The following is a 20,872-nucleotide window of genomic DNA, read 5'->3' as shown; positions in this document are numbered from 1 at the left end:
GCGGCCGGAGGATGATGTCCAAGGACAGAGCCTGAAGCCGTGTGTCCGTCCGGAGCCTGGGGCCTGCCACTGCACAGCCGGAGCCCAGGGCAGGAGCCCAAAGCCCCGCAGCCAGAGCTTGCTGCCCCACCACCCCAGGGCTGAAGCCCAAAGCCTGAGCCCCACCACCCCAGAGAAGGTGGGGAACTCACTGGCTGCCTGCTCCTACAGCGCTGTGCCCCAGGTGACTCCAGAGGGGGGCAGGGCCCAACCCTGCTGCTGGCCCCAGCAACCAACATCAGGATGGTGCATCCAGGAGCAACAGGGAGGGGGAGGGGGCTCTACTACCTCCCCCCCCCCGCCCCCGATCCCCAAAATCACAGCCCAGGAGGCTGTGGCCGCAAGAAAAGCCCCTGGTGGCCGCATTTGAGAAAGCTTGAAAATTGGGAGGCAGCGCTGCCTGCAGAGAAGGGAAGGGTGGAGGGAAGCTCGGCTCAGAGCCAGAGAGGCCATTAACATCTGCCCCAAATTTTGCATTTACTTTTCCTTCTCTAGCACCTTCCATCTCAAGCTTCTAATGTCGGGCTTCATAGACATGAACTCACTAACCCTCATTGCTCTCTCGGGCTATTGGTATCCCCATTTTGCAGATGAGGGTAATGGAAACACAGAGGTAAAATGGCTCACTTCAAACCACACAGCAAGCCTGACGGAGAAGGGAACAGAACACCCATGAGTCCTGACTTGCAGTGCCCTTACATGAGTCATTTCCTTTAATGAGGCTGCTACCCGAGGCTGAGAGCAGAACCCAGGAGTCCTCATTCACGGTATCCCACTCCAGTAAACAACACTGCCTCCTTTTCCCGGATGTTTCAGAGTCTACCCGTGTAGGACAGCAGAATTTGCTCTGCTCACAATATTGTTGGTAACCCGGTAATGAGGTTACTATAGCCAGTCCAACCTGGTTATCACCTGTGCCCCACCCGCCTCTCCCCACACACTCTGCTAATTGTGCAAACATGCAGAATGGACTGGCCTGGAATTTGAAAGCACAAACGCAACACAGAAGCAGCCAGATTCAAAAGCTCAGCTAAAGACAGTCTCTTGATCTGTCCACTTAGGTCTTGTCTAGACTGCCACTTTACAGCGCTGCAACTTTCTCGCTCAGGGGTGTGAAACCCCGAGTGCTGCAAATTTCAGCACTGTAAGGTGGCAGCGTAGACAGCGCTACCGCGCTGGGAGCCGTGCTCCCAGCACTGGGAGCTGCTCCCCTCGTGGAGGTGGTTTTTCTCTCTCCGCGCCGGTGCCCCGGCTACACAGCCACATTAAAGTGCTACCGCAACAGCACTTTAACGTTGCTAGTGAAGACACGCCCTTGTACACATGGCTCCGACTCCCAGAGAGTCTTGGTGCAGCACAAACATTGGTGAATGTAACTTACCACACCCCAGAGAGGTAGGGGAGAATCATCATCCCCATTTTTACAGATGGGGAAACTGAGGCAAGGAGCAGTGGTGTGGCCTGTGGGAGAGTCACAAATGGCATAACCACAAGCCCGTGCAATGCTGTAACCACAAGCCCGTGCTTCTCCCTTCAGAGCCGGCACCCAGAAGCTGAGGTGTATGCAGACCTTACACACCACCATGCAGATGTTCCAGGGAAGCATCTGGTCCAATCACAACTCAGTTGGGGGTGAGAGCCCATTATGATCTTCAAGGGCAGGGGAAATCTTAAGACAACTGAAGGTTTGATCAGCAAGAGGAAGGAAAGATAGGAAGAAAAGGAAGAAAGATTAGGGCTAGACAGAGAAAACCACTGGGGGTAACAGACAGCTAGAGAGCTCCCTGGGGGAGCACGGGGGGGGGGGAGGAGGAGTCTCCTAGGGAATGGAATTGGTTAGGGGCTCACACATGTTACTTCACACACCAGCAAGGCCGGGCCTGTAAGCATCTCCCTCCTCAGCCATTTGCAAAACCGTAAACCAGCCAAAACAAAGGGGGAAACTTTAGCAGAAGAAATAACAATATCCTTCTCTGCAGAGGGTCAGTCTCCTGGCACCAGTGCCCTGGAGCAGGGGGATAAAAGGGTGTCAGCCATGCACATAGCACTTTATACATCAACCAGCTGTTTGCACGGGAAGCAGGTTTCACATGCATTTGATTCAATCGACATTTTGCTGTGAAATGGTTTCAATCTATCCTTATTTTTTCCCCATAAGGAACAACATAGGTGCTTAGATACTATTATGAGTGCGAGACAAATAGATATATACTGGCCTCTAAGCAGTATTCACTGAACACACCAACGCATACACCCAGCGCAGATTAATTCTATCAGAAGGATACTGAAAATAATAATACCACACATGTGTGTTAATCCATGTGGCATCCAGTTTCAGTCTTTTTCAAGCCTGAGAGACAAAAAGCATATTGAGATAATGTTGTCTTGAATTTCCACCAGATAATGGAGACCAATCATATTTTGTTCAGAGGATTAAGACTTCAGCAACCATTTACAAGCAGTGCTCTTGTAGCACTGTTGGTCCCAGACAGGGGTTGTCTACTTTTTGACAAGGTCCAGACTCTAGAGAAAATAATAATAAAAATAATATTAATCAATAATAATAAGCAAATAAAAATATTTCAGGGTCTGTTCAAAAGTGTCTGGTAGTCCGGATTTGGCCTGCGGTCCACCTATTGACTACTCTGGTCCCAGGCTATTGGAGAGACAAGCTGGGTGAGAATACCTTTTATAGGACCAACTTGTGTAGGTGAGAAAGCTGGTCTCCAATAAAAGATATTACCTTGCTCTGCTTGTCTCTTCAGCAACTATTTGACAGGCCCAATAAACTTTGCTATGCACACTGCATGCGTTCATGGTTCCCTGGGTTATTGCAAAGGGTCTTTCCAGAGGCACTGAAATTGTATCTGTTTGTCTCCACTTCCCCTTCACTGAGAACATCTCTCCAAGTGAGCAAAGCCCCAGTTCCTCTTTACAGAGCTGAGTAAGTAGAAAAGAGGGACAGTCTGTATGTGTAGTATCCAAGACTGGAAAACCAGTTCATCAGCATTCGCCTAAATGACAGGGTCTTAAACATGGCTTTAGACAAACACCCAGCTAGAGAACATGGAAAGTTTCAGAGAGCATTGCCAACTCCCCCTGAAATGTAAAGAAGTTACAGGCTAAACCTGGGCAAACCAGTGACCAGGGTGGGGTCCAGGTGCTGACAAATAATTGCATATGTTCCTAGGAGCTTCCCTGACATCTCAGGCGCAGCTTTGCAATTAGGAAACCGACCTTGGAACGCGGCATCAAGGGCGGAGATCACCACAAACCACCATTATACAAAACAGACTAAACAAAAGGAACCCAGCAGCAAGAAAATGGACAATCAGGCCAGTGCCATGATGCACAAAGGAGATGCTGGTTTCTATTGTTGAGTGCATGGCCATTCCCTTTCCAGACAGAGCCTTGCAAAGCTTGGTGTTCACCGGTGATCACTTATTTGGTAAAAACAGCTGCAGACGGACATTGTTTATCCCCAAACCCTCTTCCCCCATCACATCATCTAGAACTCGTTATGCGGTTCCCCCCCTTTCATCAACCATTGCTAGTAACTGACCTTGCAGGCAATGCTGTGGAAGAGAAATTCTCACTCCATACCCACAGTCCTGTGGGATGCCACTGGGAGCTCTTCCTGTTAACGTGCACAGTGTGCCTCACTTCCTTGCATCACATAGGAATTCCTCACCTGAGCTGCTATCCCTAGACACACTTCCTGCTTTACTCTCGGACAGGTTCACAGCAAGTTCAGAATCATTCTTTTAACAGAAAATAAAAATGCCTACACATCCTGGCTTTTCATTTCTTAATGTTCAGTAACACTGGAAGGTGCTGCCTCTCTCCTTCAGGTCTGGGAAGGCATTTGGTGCACAATGTAGTATGGAAATGAGCAACAACGAATAGCTGAAATTCTGCTCCAACTAATCATCACAATCAATACAGATCAAACCTCAACAATGGAGCTAGTACAGAACTAGTATTCTCCTCACACATGCTCCAGTCCAGCTGTTTGAACACAGCCCACCGCAATACCAACTTATGTTGTCAGAAATTCAAAAAGCCGATTTTTTTTTTAAACGTAGTCACTACAGTGTTTTACTCCAAAGAATAACGTCCTTACCTGAAAGCACAGCCACTGCATCCAGATCTGACAGTTAGCATTGGTCTCCCCAGCACAGCATTGGTCTCCCCAGCACAGAGCTGCTATTCAGCAAGGAGATGGACGACCTCATCCCTGGAAGTCAGAGAGAGGCTCCTCCAAGCAAGAAGGAGGCCCGTGCCAATAGAAAAGTTTAAGACACATGCTATACCTCCAAAGTCTGTCACAGGCACCTCCGAAACACTGACTACTGAGAGGCAACTATGCAAGAGCTCTCTGAAAAGAGCCCATCCTTCTTTGTGCCCTCCCCTAGGCGGGCCTTACCAAGCCACACACATCTGCCAAGCAGGAGACTTGATCCACCCAGGAACTGTAATCTGAGTCTTTTACTAGCTTGATCTAGGCTGCAAAGTCATTTTCCCAGCACCTCCACTTCTGGAGGCACTGGTCTGGCACTAGAAGGGACAAGTTGCTGAGATCTGCACTCTTGGCGCTGTGTTTTTGCTCACTGTATGGATGGACACAGCTAACAGAAATTAATGTGGGGGGAGTTCTCTCCACTCCCACCCCTAAGGCCTCATCTCATGGTAACCTTCATTTCATTCGAGTGCTGGACTCTGACCCCTCCAAAATCAGGGGTGTTACAGACTGTCCTCTGTAGAGATTCCACCAGAGGAACCAACTGCTTTAGAGACTGTCTATGTCTACACTTGCAGAGTTTTTGCGCTGTCAGTTTCAACAGCGATAGTGAACTGGTGAACGAAAAGCGCTGGTTTGGGTACTCGCTTACTTCCACAGGCATCAGAGAGTGTTTACGTGTGCAGCACTCCCATCCCTGATGAGAGGAGCAGACTGAGCTATCCCACAGTGCAGCTCTCTCCATTTTGATAATAGGCCTTGTGGGAAGGCAGGGTGATCGTGGGGCATCCTGGGTCCAACTCCTCTCCCCAAACACTGGTCAGCACCAGTAGCTCAGCATTGCTCCAGGCAGGGGAACGTTTACTCCGTGGAGCAGGCGTTGTCACAAGTGAGCATTTGCCAAGAAAACTGAAAGGGGAGTTTCAAAGTTCCCGGGGTTTCACAGGGGGAGGGGTGGATGTCTGTTTACTTGGCGACAAAGCAGCAGAGCTGGTGACCAGAGTGGTCACCTAGGCACTGTGGGATATCCTGCAGAGGCTAAAAGCTCTGTAAACAGGAAGAACGTGACACGTGCACATCACCGCAAAAGCATCACCGGTAAGAGCTGTACACCTCTCATGGAGGGGGTTTCTTTTTGCGGTGAAACTTCTAAGTTTCACCACAAAAAGTCATTGGCAACTATAGACGCTCCCACCGTTTTTGCACAAAAAAAGGACTTCTTCCACTTTAAATGGCAAGTGAAGACATGCCCTGAGGTGGTCTCTGCCCCAGAGGCAGAGCACAGAGCCTGACCTGGGACAGCTCCCCCCCCAGTGTTCAAGTTCCCAGCCAGGCTGTTTGCGGGGATCCGGCACTCACACTCACCTTTATGCTATAATCCCACCCAGCAGCCTGGATCTTACCAAGTGCAGTGAGAGAAACTGCCTAAGGGGCGAGGAAACACATGATCCCTGTGGTGACAGATTTAACAAGTGGAGAGGAAATGCACTTCCTGGGGCAGGGAAGACTCATAGGTGATCTCTTCCCTTTGCACCTCTCAGCAGGAAGCTCCCATGGGGCAGACCTCACTTAATTTCAGGAGATCTGACAGTGATTTGTTTAAAACACAGAGAGAAAGAACACTGACTACATGAGTGCCTTCCCCGGGGTACTCTTAGGCCTGGTCTACCCAAGAAAATTCAGTCGGTTTAACTAAAAAGAAATTTCTGTCAGCGGTGTGAAAAATCCACCCCCCTGAGCAGTGTAGATAAGCCGACCTAAATCCCTGTGGAGCTACCATTCAGTTCTGTCACCCTAGCTACTGCTTCGTGGGGAGGTGGGTTACCTATGCTGATGGGAGAACCCCAACAAGCAAAGAGGCAGAGCGGGGAAGGGAGTCCCCTAAGGTAACCCGCCAGGAAAATGGCAAAGCCAGGAAAAGAATCCAGATCTCCTATGTCCTTGATCTGGCCAGACCATGCTGCCTCTCGCCAGGATCATCTCATTTTCTGTGTACAGCACCCCACCGAGTGCAATGCTGGTGTTAACAAATCATAGCAACGTTCATCACTAATTAATTCAAACCCCACTTCATGGAGTCTGCAACTCCCATTCGTGTTCACATGCCCCCACTGAAGAAAATCCCCAGTGACTTCCATGTTATCCCACCCCCCATCACCCGTTCCCCTAGGGAACAACGTTCTCCCACGTACAGCCTCAACTTCCCCCCTGTTGGCTAGGTCGTGGGGCATGGGGGGAGCCGGGGTGCATTATGCCAAGTAGGCAAGGAGATTCACAGAGAGACCCTGACACAAAAACGGGAGAGATAGCAACAGAGAGGCAAAATGGACCCAGACAATCAGTAACAGGGAGGATGGCTCCCCTGCTGACAAAGGCAAGGATGGATGAATGAGAAGACTAAGGCAATATTCCCATTGGCTTCAATGGAAGAAGGATCAAGCCCTATAGCAAAATAAAAATACAAATAAAAGAAATGTCTTCAGACCTCTAGAGCAGTGGTACTCAAACTTTTGGACTATTGACCCTTTCATATAGCAAGCCTCAGAGTGCAATCCCCCTTACACCAAAAAAAAAAAAATCTTTTAAATATATTTAACACCATTATAAATGCTGGAGGCAAAGCAGGGTTTGGGGTGGAGGCTGACAGCTTGCAACCCCCCATATAATAACCTTTCAACCCCGAGGGGTCCCAACCCCCATTTTGAGAATCCTTGCCCTAGAGTCTCTCTCTGCTGCAGACTCCAAAAGGCCAAAATCACGGCGGAGAATACTGCAGGAAACACCATGGCCAACCAAAAGTGAATGAAGAGACCCTACAACCACAGGTGCACATTCTGCACTGTTGGGCAGCAGATAAGCAAGACGCATATTCTAGGCAACACTACATCCAGGCCTGTTCCAGTCTTAGGGTCCCTTGGGGAGATATTAGGAAGAGGGCCAAGGACACAATGCATTAGAAGCTGAGGAAAGGCAAGCAGGCCCAGATGACAAAGTCCTTTCTTGGCTGGGTTGAATCTCAGGGACTCTGTCTCTCTTTCCAAAGCTCAGTCAGGCCACCATGAAGCAGTTGGCGGCAGGGCCAAGTTGGAAGAGCTGGGATAATCAGAATGAAACAATTATTGCGACACTGGTGATATCAAGGCTGAAAATTAAATTAAATACTTTATTGCAAAATCAAGGGGGGATTTTTATGCCAAGGACGCTGGCAGATCTCCAGCTCTGGACAATGCGTGGGTGATCCCCTTTGCCTTGAGAGCCCTTTAACAAGACTCAGCTCTTCTGATAGGCTTTTCCACGGCAGTCAGGGTACATGCTGAGTGACATTCTAGACATGCTTGTTCTGCAAATGTTCTTTTCTTTAAAGTGTTGTACGTGCTGCTGTAACACCGACAGATCCTGGTCATTGTTAGGTGGAATTGAACGTGGGACCTCCGGAGCTTAGTGCGTGAGCCGCTACCACATGAGCTAAAAGCCAACAGGCTGTTAACTAAGGCTGTAGGGCCGACTAATTTTCTCTCCCTCTCTAAGTGGTCTCAATGCCACGAGATGGCACAGAACACCACACCCAGAAGGTGTGTGGGTTACACTGTCTTTCATAAACAGTTTTAAAAAAACAGGAACAGCTTGGGGTGAATTTAACCAAAAGTACAAACTCAGAATCCTCCAATTATAAATGATCTGCCCAAACACATGAAAGAGAAGCCAGTTTTACTGAGTATTTACATGTTGGAGATACACCTGGAAGCCTGCTGCTTTCTTCTAGTACATCTTAGGGCATTATCTTGTTTCTAAATAATTTTTTTAATCTGGTGCATCCTAAATGGCCTTTCTTCAGAAACCATGTTTACCCTGCTAACATTTCTCCTTTACGTACTGAAAAACAATAAAAAAAATATCAGAAAGGTGTGTGCATTGCAAATTCTCTCCAGTCCATAACGATGGAGATGAGCCAGGATCTGGAGTCAACTTGCTCTCTAAAGAGAAGGAAGGAAATCCACAAACCAAGCAGCAGCAGGAAGAACAGTGTAGCAGACATGCCAAACCAGTGGGAAAAAAAACACAGAAACTGGACTTGTTTTTGGCTTAATTGGCTTGTGAGTTGCTTGTTGGCTAGTTTTTGGCTTGTAGCTTGTTGGTCTTGTAGCTTCTTTTTTTGTGGGGGGATCGGCTCCTGGCAAGCAGGGGCAAACAGCAGGCCTACCACAGTCCCAGACTGCACGCTGGGGGGGCAGGAAATCTAGTCACAGAGGGTTGGTGTTCTTAGGGATTGGCTTGTTTCAGCCTTGTTTTGAAATGGGATTAGCTTGATTTTTGGCTTATTGTGAAAGTCAGGGTGCTTATTTACCACGTGAAAGTAGTTGTATGTGCAGAGCATGGTCTGCTCTGGAGAAAGCATTGCAGCTTCTTGGAATCCTAATGTGGGACCCTTGGTAGCTTTAATTTCATGAAGAGGTGGGGGGAGTGGGGTGGGAGCATGTCTTGTAAATTCCACTGCAATCAGCAAAAACCACCCAGCATAACTGGTTTTAGATGACCTGTCAATGTCTCATTACAACAGAGCCACACCTTGGACATAGACATGAAGAGTATATAAGGGTCAGGAGTGTGTTTGAGGTCCCTCCCGTCTGTGTCCACAAAGGATTTTCTGTACAAAGAACAGGACCATAGGAATTAGACTGGCTCACACCAAGTGTCCAGCTAGACCTCTGGGTGCTTGTCTACGCTTGAAAGTTAATTCAGGTTTGTTTAAAGCACAATAGCTATTCCTGAATAACTCCATACATGGACTCTCTTATTCCAGAATAAGAGCGCCGTATTCCTGTTTAGCTTGACCCAGTTTCAGCTCTACCAGAATAAGGCACTCTTTACTCTGACCCACAAATGGAATTATTCAGCACTAGCAATTGCAGAGTAACTCCATGTCTAGACACACAGTGGCCAGGGCCAGTTCCTTCATAGGAAGGTGCAAAGATATTTAAGAACTCAGTGCTCCGGCTTTTATAATACAAACTAATATAATAGACCTTCCATTTCTCTACCCCGTTTGTCAGAGTCTCTTAGACAACAGTTAACTAACCCTCACAAGCCCCTCTGTGAGGCAGGGAAGTATTATCCCCACTTCGCAGATGGAAGTTGGGATTTTCAAAAGGAACCTGACGCTTGAAAATCCCAGATGACAAAACTGAGGCATGAGCAGCTCAGGTCACTTACCCAAGTAAGGGCTATGACAGACCCAGGAAAGAACCCAGGTCTCCTGACTCCCATTCCTGAACCCCAAGGCCACTCTTCTTCCAAAGGGCTGCATTTGAAAATCTTCCACCAGTTTCCCATCATTTGTGCAAGCTGTAGTACATACAAGGCTCCAGCATTTTCAGCTAGCACACTTACAGGGCCAGCTGCAGGCACCAGCCGAGCAAGCTCCCGCTTGGGGTGGCAGATTCTACGGGGTGGCATTCCGCCCAATCCTAGGGCGGCACGGCCGCTTTTTTGTTGTTGTTGTGTTTTGTTCACTGCTCCGGCCACCCTGTAGGGGGCAGCGGCGCGGAGGAGGGGAGCACCCTGCTGGGAGCGGGCTGCGCGCTCCGTCTGCCCCAGCCGGTGCCAGGTCTGTAGCAAGCCTGGCAGGGCAGCCCGCGTCCTTCCCTCCCCGCCGGAGCAGCGCGGAGCCCTCCCGGCAGGCGGCGCAGCGGTCAGGACCGCGTGGCGAGTGCCCCGCTGAAGCCCTGGCCACCCCCCTTCTCTCTCTCTCCCCGCTTTCTCCCCCTCCCCCCCCGCTAGCCGGGACACGTCTGCAGCGCAGGGAGTCCCCCTGCATCCTGGCTCCGGCCGTGCCACAGGTTTTTTTTTTTTTTTTTTGCTTTGCTGTTCTGGCCGGCCCTGCACACTTGAGATCCTCGTTTGCACCACTGCTAAAAAAAAGGAAACAAAAGCATTTAGTGTAGACAAGGCCAAGAAGACTAGAGGGACATTACAGTCTGTTCCACAGATTGCACCATTTTAGGCTGATGGGTTATTCCAGTTTCACTGGCTCAGGGCAGGTTTTTAGCATGTTGTGTAGTTTTTCCCCACAGCCTACACCAGCAAAGCCCGCTCAGTCAAGAGAGGCACTCAGTAACCTGATCTCGGAGCGGACTGCAGAAGTGATCACATTCTGGTGCCCAGCAGAGAACCGGTGGAGAAATGTTTCCAAAAATAATAGATGTTTGTATCCCTTTTATTACTCTCTTATTTTTCAAAGCAACGTTAGTTGTTTTAATAGATTTTTGCATTTTCAAACAACCTTAAAGCCAAGATTTTTGTTCAAGCCTCATAGCTGTGATTGTTCCTGTTCATGGCAAACTACAATTACCTACCACCGAACTCCTCTCCTGGAATCCTAGGAATGTTGGAAATCTCCTGTAAGAGATACCCCCCCCCCCACTACAACTCTCTACAGATAACTGCTCAAATGAAAGCTTCCCAAAGTCCAATGGCCCTGGAATTCCCAACCCTAACAGGAAGTCACAAATGCTCCTCACCACCTTAGGATAATAGCCAACCTTTATATCACCATCCATCTGAAAGTGTTTTAAAAGTATGGGAATCACAGCACGCATTGTTATTGAAATGCAGCTGCTTCTGGGGTGGAACACAGCAATTATTTGCCAGAGTTCAAGGGCACTGCATGGCAGTTTAGGATGGGAAGTGACAAAGAATGTTATGCCCAACTGTAACCTTATCTGCAATGGAAATTTGCTTTGGTTCCAGCAGTCAACAGACACCCATTGCGGTAGTTACTCCAGGACAAAATCCCAAGGAAAGATGTGATTAGAAATTGCCTTGCCTGCACTTGGGGTTAGCACTTCTACAGCTGCAGCAGTGGCTGGGTTTGATGGCTAGAATCAGGACAAATTCCCATTGTAGACAAGGCCTAAAATTCCAGGGGAGAGTTAAGTTCAGCAGAACAGGATCAGTCCAGACTGGAATCCGATCAAGATGACCTTGTTAGAGAATGAGCATGAGAATGGACTGGACTGGACACAAATGACTCAAATGCAGCTAGGTTCCTGACCCAGCACCTTGTGACGTCCATTAGGTAACTACCCCGGGAGTGATTTGAAAAGGTGCAGCAATTTAATAGCACGTTGCACAATTCCTGGACATCCTAGCACCCTCTAAGCAGAAAGCATTTGTTCTGCAGCAGCTGAGAGGAAACAGAGCAGGGAGGGAAGAGAGGTTTGTTAGTGCGGCTGTTTTGTTTGGAGACAGGATGGTCCGGGGCCCCTGCATCTCTCCTCCTAATTCACACAGGAAAGAGGAGATTATCCTCTAAGGGAGGAGGCATTTTTGCAGGCAGAAGCAGCCCTTTGGAATAGGAGGGTAACCCAGACCCTGCGAGATGTCATGTTATGGGAAGCCACATTAAAGTTAAGCTCAAGTTGGGTCACTGTGTTTATGAAACCGGACTCGGTCTCATTTTTATCCGAAGAGAATTTTATCTGGCGCTTTGCACTGTTGTCAATACAAACAAAACAAGGTGGAAGCTCCCTTCCCGCGAGCCGCATGTGGGCAGCCCTGGGCACCGGCTCCTTTCACAGGGAGGTGTGATTAATTTGAGATGAACAACAGTATTGCCAGTGTTAGGCCTAAAACTTCCGGAAGCTTTATCGAGTGAGCTTTGCAAAATAATCTTTAAAAAACAAAACAACTTTGCAAAATTAAGCTGCAACTTGTGATCAAACACGCCTACAACCAGACAACATTTTATGTGGACTCCTATATGGAATAATAGGTCATGCCCCCGGGTACGGATTATTGAAACCACCTTTGAAACTTGTGGTTCAGAGACGCTGCAGCCAAAGAACTGATTCCTATGTGGGTTTAATGGGCTAGGCCTTTAGGCATAGGTCATCAAGATAACCTTACCCACAATCAGGCCAATAGCCCATTTAGAGGTAAGTTACCTAGAAAACCACAGTAGAAACAATGGGCTATATAGAAATAAGCTATCTCCTTGAGCATAATTTATAAAACTAAAACAATAATTGGCTACAAGAAAATAAGTAAGCATGAATTATACAGCCAAAGCAACAACGCTAAATTTGGCCTAACCTGATTGGTTGACCTGCTTCAAAACATGGTGGGCAGATGAGATTAAATGTGTAGAACCTCAGGTGTGTGTGGGTGTGTGTCTTGCTCTAAGAAGTTATTCTCTTTGATCGGTCTGACCCGCACCCCCTGAACCGAGGAAACCTGAACTGCACCGACTATCTACACCTGGCCAATGCAAAGAGCGGTCAACTAGAAGGTAACAGTCTCAGTCAGGTAAGGTTTTAAAAGAAAAAGTCGGGTTGCATGCAAAATAAGATAAGGGAGTAAAGAAGTCTGGGTTGCTCGAGCTGTTTTGATCTCAAGTTGTACTGACACTATAGTATTAAAAAATGATAGTGTTGGGATAATTTAATCTCAAATTATATTAGTGCTGCAGTATTAAAAATAGTAGTAGAAGTTTACTTGTACTTGTTTGCAATATAATTTGTCATTAATATTAATCCTTATTCAATGCTGGTCTTTAATGTTTCTTTCCCTGTTCTGTCTGTGTTGCATTTATAGCTGTAAATCATTAAAAGCCTAACCTGAGGAATAATCAGTAGTTTTAATTTCTTTATACGAACACCACTTAACCTCATTACATCTGTGTTGGGTGGTGGGAAGTAGCGATCACCCAGAGCCCCATTTGGGCCCTGATGTGTGTCCCCTTCTTCCTATATCTCCGCAGGAGGCTGCAGCCTGCTTCGCTCTGGATGTGGCTGCAGCCTCAGGAGATGAAGGCTCCCTGTTTAGTTTGCACTTGCTGGAAAGGAAGGGAACCATACGCCTCAGTCTTTGCCTTTATAGGAATTCTCTCTGAAAACCCATTTCCCCCAGGTCTCTGTTCGGTTTGGTGTCAGATGCCTGCAGCTTATGGCTGGAGAGTCACAAAAACCGTTTAGCATGCCTTTCTGCTTAAGTCTGGAAATAAACAACAAAACCAATTCCCAAAGGCCTCCAGCTGGAGGCTGCGTGGCTACAGCAGGACTGCCGCTTTATCCTGAACAAAGCACTTAACTCTAACCCAAAGTGACTTCTTGCACCAAATTGCCTTAGGGCCAAAGCCTGACCACCTAACTCAGGCAACGCTCCCAGTGAAACCAACAGGATCTTTGCTTGACTAATAATAATACCTTGTTCTTATATAACACTTTTCATCAGTAGATCTTAAGCCACTTTACAAAATACCATTATCTCCATTGTATAGATGGGGAAACTGAGGCTCAGAGGTGAAAGTGACTTACCCCATGTCACTCAACCAGACAGTAGCAGAGCCAGAAACAGAACCTCGGTCTCCTGAGTTGGAATCTAATGCTCTAGCCACTATACAGCACTGCCTAGTGTATAGATATAGACTTCAAGATCTGGCCCCATCAGTGGCAGGATTCACTAGCCTGCTGTAGCCTTCTCCCCACCTACAGGGCAGGTGTCAGGTGGCTGCAGCAGCGCGAGAGCCTCACCACAGCATCTGCCTGGAAGCAAACATTTTACAAAAGGGTTTGGAGTCAGTCATGAAACCTCCTCACTTGGATCCTAAGGTTGCCAACCCTCCAAGGAATTAAAGATTAATCTTTAATTAAATATTATGCCATGTGGCGAAACCTCCAGCAATCCGTCGAACCAAAACTGGCAACCCTATTGGGCCCTGATTCTGTAATTGGATCCTCGGGGCTTGGTACAGGGGTCTGCTCCAGCATATCCAGATACAGGAATCAGGGTCCAAGGCTTTCTGTTTTTCACAAGACAAGATTTCCAGGGGGCAGATTCTGATCTCCATTGTACATGGATAAAGGCAGAGTTGTGTTAGCTTCAATGGAGTTACTCCACAATTGAGACCTCATCTGGCCCTGTGACATTTAGGTTTTTTTCATAAAAAGTCAGTCTGTCACCTGGTTTGCAACTCTCCCCCATTAATTTTTACACATTTGGTTCTTTTTTATGCCATTTTGTTAACTTTATACTCCTATAAGCTTTGATATCAAGCATTTAGCCCTTAATCATAAACTTAATCATAATTAAAAACATTACAGACCAAGTCATTTCCCCTTTTTTTAAGCTTTCTTTTTTGCCACGAAAAAGCTCTGACTTTTACCCTGACCAACAACCCAGCCTTACTTATAACTAAGCCCTTCACGTCTGGAGAGTAGGAAGCCTGCCAGTTGCATTTATGGAACTGTTATATATTAAAAACATTTAAATGTATTTTAAATTGGTTTAAAAGGCAGCAAAGCTGATGGTCACGCAGGCCCTCACTGCTAAATATCTCAAACTGACTGTTTAGGCACATACTGAATTACAGTTCTACAAATCTTTTTTTAAAATAAATGATAGAGGAGGGCAGCCAGTGCTCTGAAAGGATTCCAGCCACAAACAGTTGATCTAAATGCCTAGACGTGCACATTTAATTTAATTTGTTCCAGATTTTCTTTGTTGCATACACTTGACTTGTGTATATTAAGGTGTGCAACTCCCAAGGGCGTGTCTGTGCCATGTTGCAAATTAAAGGGCAGAAGTAGATTGTCACCCACTGTCTGAGCATTCAGTCTAGTGAGCACAATATTCTTCTAATGTTGGAAACGTGCTAGGCTTGGCTAAACATTTGATATTCATATATTCAGCTAATTCATGCTCCTGCTCTCTGTGTTGCTACAAGTGCCGTTGGCTCCATGTGTCCACAAGAGAGGAATAAATGACTGTAACATAAAACTTAAAAGAAACAAAAACAAGAATAGAAACCACATCATCCATTTCTGTTCCTTATGTGTTTTTTGGACCCAACAAGAAATTCAGAGAAACACTCACTTTCCACTTCATCTTCCACCCAGCACACTTCCTCCTCTGATCTGCTAGCAGATAGTTAATGTTCTGTTCTAATAAATACAAAAATAAAATGATAACACTATCAATATATTGCATTAATATAACACCCTACAGGATCCCAAAGTTGGTTACAAGCTAATATACAAACCATAGCTACGGATCACTTCACCGACCACTGAAAATATGCGGCCACCTCTGGTATGAAACACAGCAACTATCTTATAGGATACAGCACACAGCAGCGCTACACAACAGTTTAGGACAGGAAGTAAAAGTGAATATTGTAACCAATGGAAACTGCAGGAGTAATTTAGGGAGGCAGAATGTAATTTCCTGAACTGGTATTTGCTAGAGCTAAGGAACTTGAAACCAAGGAAGCATGGTGCCTAAGGGTGACATTAGCAATTTTTTTAAAAGGTAAAGAGACAAAACTACTCATATACCGAGTACCATATCCCATATTACAGTTCTTTCTAAGTCTGTTACCTGGCATAACACCACTGCCCCTTCTTTGAGCACCTAGGTGTAATTTGGAAATTGAGAACTGAGCCACCTCAGTTCATGAGCTCTGCAGGAATTGCAGTGCACAGAGATACATTTTCGAGCAATCCTTTGGCAGCGCTTAGGACCCTGGAATGGATTCTGCTGAACTCATGGCTGCAGCAAGACACCTTTGGAAGTTTATTACACTCATTTCAAACAAGTCAATAAATACATTTAAACATCAAATAGAAAACATCTGGGCTTATGTATTTTACTGTAGAGGACATTCAGTTTCTTTAATAATTGTAACAGCTTCTGAGAACTCCCATGTCCTTCCCTTACCCCCCATATTCTCCATCTTTAAACTAGAGAGAACAACATGCCCCTGTCTCATGGCTGAATTGGGCTCATTTAGTTCACATTTGCAGAATGCTTTAAGTTCCTCAGATGGGGGGTGCTAAGTGACTGCATCATCCCTGAATCGGATCCTCCTCTAGCCACACTGAAATGGAGAACTACCTCTTCACATCTGCAGCCTGCAGGGCAAATGAAACTGGAGCAAGTTGATGCATTTCCCAGGGAGACCAACTAAAGGAGCATCCCCACTTGCCAGCTCCAAGATGGGCAAAGATAGCGGACACAAAATAACACATAAAAGGATTAATGTATCAAATTGGCAAGTTCAGGGCTGCTATTGGTGATACTATGGCAGGGGTTCTCAAACTGGGGGTCGGGACCCCTCAGGGGGTTGCAAGGTTATTACATGGGGAGTCGCGAGCAGTTAGCCTCCACCCTAAACCCCGCTTTAACACCATTATAAATGCTGGATGCAAAGTGTTTTTAATTTATAAGGGAGGTCACACTCAGATACTTGCTATTTGAAAGGGGTCATCAGTACAAAAGTTGGAGAACCACTGTACTATGGCATTCATTGCTTGAGAGGATTTGGCCATTTGCTGGGTATTTGGGGAAATGCTTATGAATTCTGAAATATTAATTATATTTGGGCAAATTATTATTTAATGAACTGTGGCTGCATCCACACAGATACCACGGATGTCAGGAAGGACTGAACCCAGGGCGTTCATGACCAAGGTTGAAAGTCAGTCCTGTGCAGCACAAACCTCAGGTACCCCTTAGCATTCACTTGCTTACTGTGAGATCCAGCATATGAATACACACCATAATAATCAACTTCACTCCGTCACTGGGTACAGTGGAGTCACCATTAGAGATTGATTAATCTTGGCCAGCCCAGGGGGCAGAGTTAAGATTGCTGGCTGTAAGTGAGACTTACAAAAATCACAACCCCCTAGCAGTTCGGTTATAAGAATAACTCTGTTAGCTATGAATACACAGCAGGTTTGATCCTCACTGGGTCTGCTGGAGGGAATCCCGATCACATGCACTGGGACATTGCATTACAATTATTCATCCAAAAATGGATTTTGTAAGTGCATTATTTGTTATCCATTAATCCTCAGTTTTCAACACGTCAGACATATCCCATGAGTCAGGTGACCAGACTCACATCAAGAATAGTGATTAGTCAAAGAACAATTTCCCAGAGGCTGGAAATTATTTGCATGAACTACCTGGCAAAGTATGAATAAGAAAGTCTGGATCAAGTTGTAAATTGCTTGCAAAGAGAAAAAAGGTCGACATTTCCAATGCACATTCAGCCTGATGCTGTACCTTTGAAGCCAGCGGGAGGATTGCCATTTATTTCAATAGGAGCAAGATCGTTATTCCACAGCAAATAATTCAACCAGCTCCTGCAATAACCATTTAGCCTTGCCCACAGACTTCTAGCTGTAGTGAGAATCAAATATCCCTGGGAAGAAGAAAGTGTTCCTGCCGTTCTAGTGGGGTGCTGGGAGGACTAAAGATTTTATAAAGACTTCTAAGATTTTCTCTTTTGTGGCGACAGTAAGAGAGCTGAGTCCCTCCTTGCCAAAGAATCCATGAGGGAAGAACTGCTATCTCTTTGTTTCTACAAAGAAACAAAGTGAACGCTGCAGTTGGCACCTTAGCTAAGAATCTACTACCATCTGAGTATTTAGAAGTCTCAGCTCTAATGTTTTAAGTTCACCTTTATTGCAGGAGGGAAACCTTCTGGGCCATAATGTTGCATTAATGTCTCAGTGTTAGGATGTTTTGTGCAGGACATTCTCGTAGGTGTTTTAAACATATCCTGGGGGGAGAAGAATATGGGGGTGGGTCCCCCATTTCTTCTTCCTTAGCCCTCATTATTGCTTATTGCTACAACAGTCACCCAAAGACGGTTGCTCCCTTGATCTCCTTCAGGTGTTGAGCTCTGTTTCTGAAAGCAGAGAATGAGAAGATTCTTCTGTCAATCTTGTAGTGTCTCCACAAAGACTTAGATTGGCTTAACAACACCCCTGACCGGCTGGGTTTGTTTAGTCTGGAGACAAGAAGACTGATGAGGGACATAATAACAGTCTTCATGTACCTAAAAGGTTGTTATAAAAAAAAAAGAGGGTGATAAATTGTTCTACTTAACCACTGAGAACAAGACAAGAAGCGATGGACTTAAATTGCAGCAAGGGAGATTTAGGTCAGAAATTAGGAAAAACTTCTTAACTGTCAGAGTAATTAAGCACTGGAACGAATTACCAAGGGATATTGTAGAATCTCCATCTTTGGAGGATTTTAAGAATAGGTTAGACAAACTGCTGTCAGGTATGGTCTAGATAATATTTAGTCCTGCACCTCAGTGCAGGGCTCTGGATTCAGGGCCGGCTCCAGGGTTTTTGCCGCTCCAAGCGGCGCAAAAAAAAAAAAAAAAAAAAAAGCCGCAATCTGCGGCGGCAATTTGCCGGGAGGTCCTTCGCTCCGAGCGGGAGCGAGGGACCGTCCACCAAATTGCCGCCGAATAGCTGGACATGCCGCCCCTCTCCGGAGTGGCCGCTCAGGAGTCAGAGCTGCTTGGCAAGCTGGTGCCTGGAGCTGGCCCTGTCTGGATTAGATGACCTATACCTACCCTACCTTCTATTGTCCCAATTCCAGACCCTGAAAGAGGCTAAAATCATCACTAAAGTAATGCCCTGAAGCAAGAATCCCAGAGAAATGATTTCTGTAGAGCTGTCTGCAGCCTAGAAAACTGATCACCATACTTGGGGTCAGGAAGGAATTTCCCCCCAAATCAGATTGGCGGAGACCCTGGGGGGTTTTCACCTTCCTCTGCAGCATGGGGCTCAGGTCACTAGCAGGTTAAACTAGTGTAAATGGTGGATTCTCTCTAACTTGCAGCTTTTAAACCACGTTTTGAGGACATCCGTAACTCCCCCCAGCCCCTGGCCAGTCGCGTCTGGGCTGGCGGCCCTGCTGGTGCTATCCCGCAGCAGTCCTCGGACGGAGGCATCAGCAGCCCAGGCCCGTTCGTTCCCCTGTGGGACCCGAGCGGGATGGGGGCGCTGGGGCCTGCTGCCCCCACTCCGGGGCCACCGCGGGATTGCACCAGCTAGGCAGCCAGCCCAGACGCGACTGGCCAGGGGCTGGGTGCAGCGTGCGCGCTGCTGGGTCCCCGCAGCAGGCCCAGGCTCGGGGGTTCGGGCCCGGGCGCCAGAGCCGCAGCTGCCGAGCTTGGCCATCGGCCGCTTCCTCCCCCCGCAGCAGTGGGAGCTACAGCAGTGGCTGCTCCCGAGTCCCGCTGCCCGGAGGGGAGAACAGCCGCCGCCTGGCCCCGCGGGCTGCCCCCCTCCTCTCCCTACTGAGTCCTGCCTGCTCGGGGCCAGGCCGGACTCTCACTCACCCCGGCCCTGCGCTCCCCCTGCGTCTCTGGGGCCTCCCTCCAGCGCTTGTGGAGGAAGGGTGTTTGTTGTTGTTTTTGCCCCACCCACTCCCGCGTCCCGATATTTGACTTGGGTGATCTGGTCACCCTAGTTCCAACCCTTCCTGCTGACAATTAAAGGCCTGATTATCAGAAGGTGTCAGCAAACTCTGAGTGAGCTTCCCTGACCCAATTAACTCACCGATGCTCCTTCCAGAGCAGGAGTCAGAGCCTTAATTTATTTCAAAACAAATGCCAGATAATAAAGAACAAAGCAGTAGGCAGCAAGACCATGAGAAACTACAAATACAAACTCATCCGGAAGTGTTCCTGCTGCCCCACTTAAGCTGAAGCTGAGAGTGGAGAGGGAAAGATGGTGAAATTCAATCTGACATTGAGACATTTAAAACTGGCCTGGAAAAGGGTGGCCCTGGAGAAGACCTTCTCTGGAACAGTCCTGCAGCGGCTCCTGGCAGGAGAACAGCATTTTCAATCAAGCCTAAAGGATTTAGGTGCCCAATTTTAATGAAAGTGGGTGGCTAAGGCTTCTTGCCCTGGCCTACATGCCCTGTTAGATCCTTTCCATCTAGCTCTTCTCATCTTGCATCTGAAGAAGTGAGGTTTTTACCCACGAAAGCTTACGCCCAAATAAATCTGTTAGTCTTTAAGGTGCCACCACACTCCTTGTTGTTCATCTAGCTCTAGTTTCTATGGGATTCTGTTACTCGTTTAATGTAAGTGACTCTCATTCAGTGATTTTCAACCTGTGGTCCACACACCCTGGGGGTCCTCAGACTATCTCCAAGATTTCCAAAGGAGTCTGCAAGGACATATGAAATTTTTTAGGGGTCCACAAATGAAAGAAGGTTGAAAATCACTGGTCTAGTTGATATTCATGGAAGATGGAAACATGTGTAACTGAGGGGAGAATTTGACCCATAACCCACATTTTCTGCTGCACACAGCAGCTGATAATGGAGTATTAAGTTTAAAGGGTCATTAATCTGCAATCAATCATACACAACACAAAACTACTGATCCCAAAGTCAAAATCAAACAACACAGGCCCAGGCTCTGACCCTGTAGATTGTGGAGTTGCTTCAAATTTACACTGGTCTCCATGAGAGCAGAATTTGGCCCTCTGGGTAGGGGAAAATAGCTTTAGGGCCTGATCTTAGACCCACTAGAACCAACTTGGGAGGGAATCCCATTTATTCAATGGGCATTTAATCTGGACTCCTGATGCACTCACTCAATGTCAATGACAGAGACGAGGGGGAGAAAACTCAGGTTTCCAGGTGAGATGTGTAAAGAGGGAGCCAGGTGTCTGAGGAACATAGGAAGTTATACCTGCCTAGCAATATGGTATTATATGGGTCATTAACTTTATCTGAGCCAGTTACTAGCTGTTTTCCCTTTCATTGGAA

The 20,872-nt window shown here is 47.0% G+C and overlaps 1 protein-coding gene across 3 annotated transcripts in view; it reads right to left on the bottom strand.

Moving 5' to 3' along the window:
* Positions 1 to 15,376, bottom strand: part of LPAR2 (lysophosphatidic acid receptor 2) — a 38,937-nt gene extending 23,561 nt beyond the window's left edge. For 2 of the 3 annotated variants that reach the window (XM_034792554.1, XM_034792553.1), the window contains exon 1: positions 4,163 to 4,421. The gene's annotated coding sequence lies outside the window, so the exon portion shown is untranslated. Of the gene's footprint in view, positions 1 to 4,162; positions 4,422 to 15,151; positions 15,220 to 15,317 lie in introns of those variants that run through there. The other variant, XM_034792556.1, reaches the window with a different exon arrangement.
* Positions 15,377 to 20,872: the final 5,496 nt, after the last annotated feature.

This window comes from Trachemys scripta, chromosome 16 (assembly GCF_013100865.1).
Source record: "Trachemys scripta elegans isolate TJP31775 chromosome 16, CAS_Tse_1.0, whole genome shotgun sequence".
In the NCBI taxonomy this organism is placed as follows: Eukaryota; Metazoa; Chordata; order Testudines; family Emydidae; genus Trachemys; species Trachemys scripta.
This window is presented reverse-complemented; position numbering and strand designations above follow the sequence as displayed.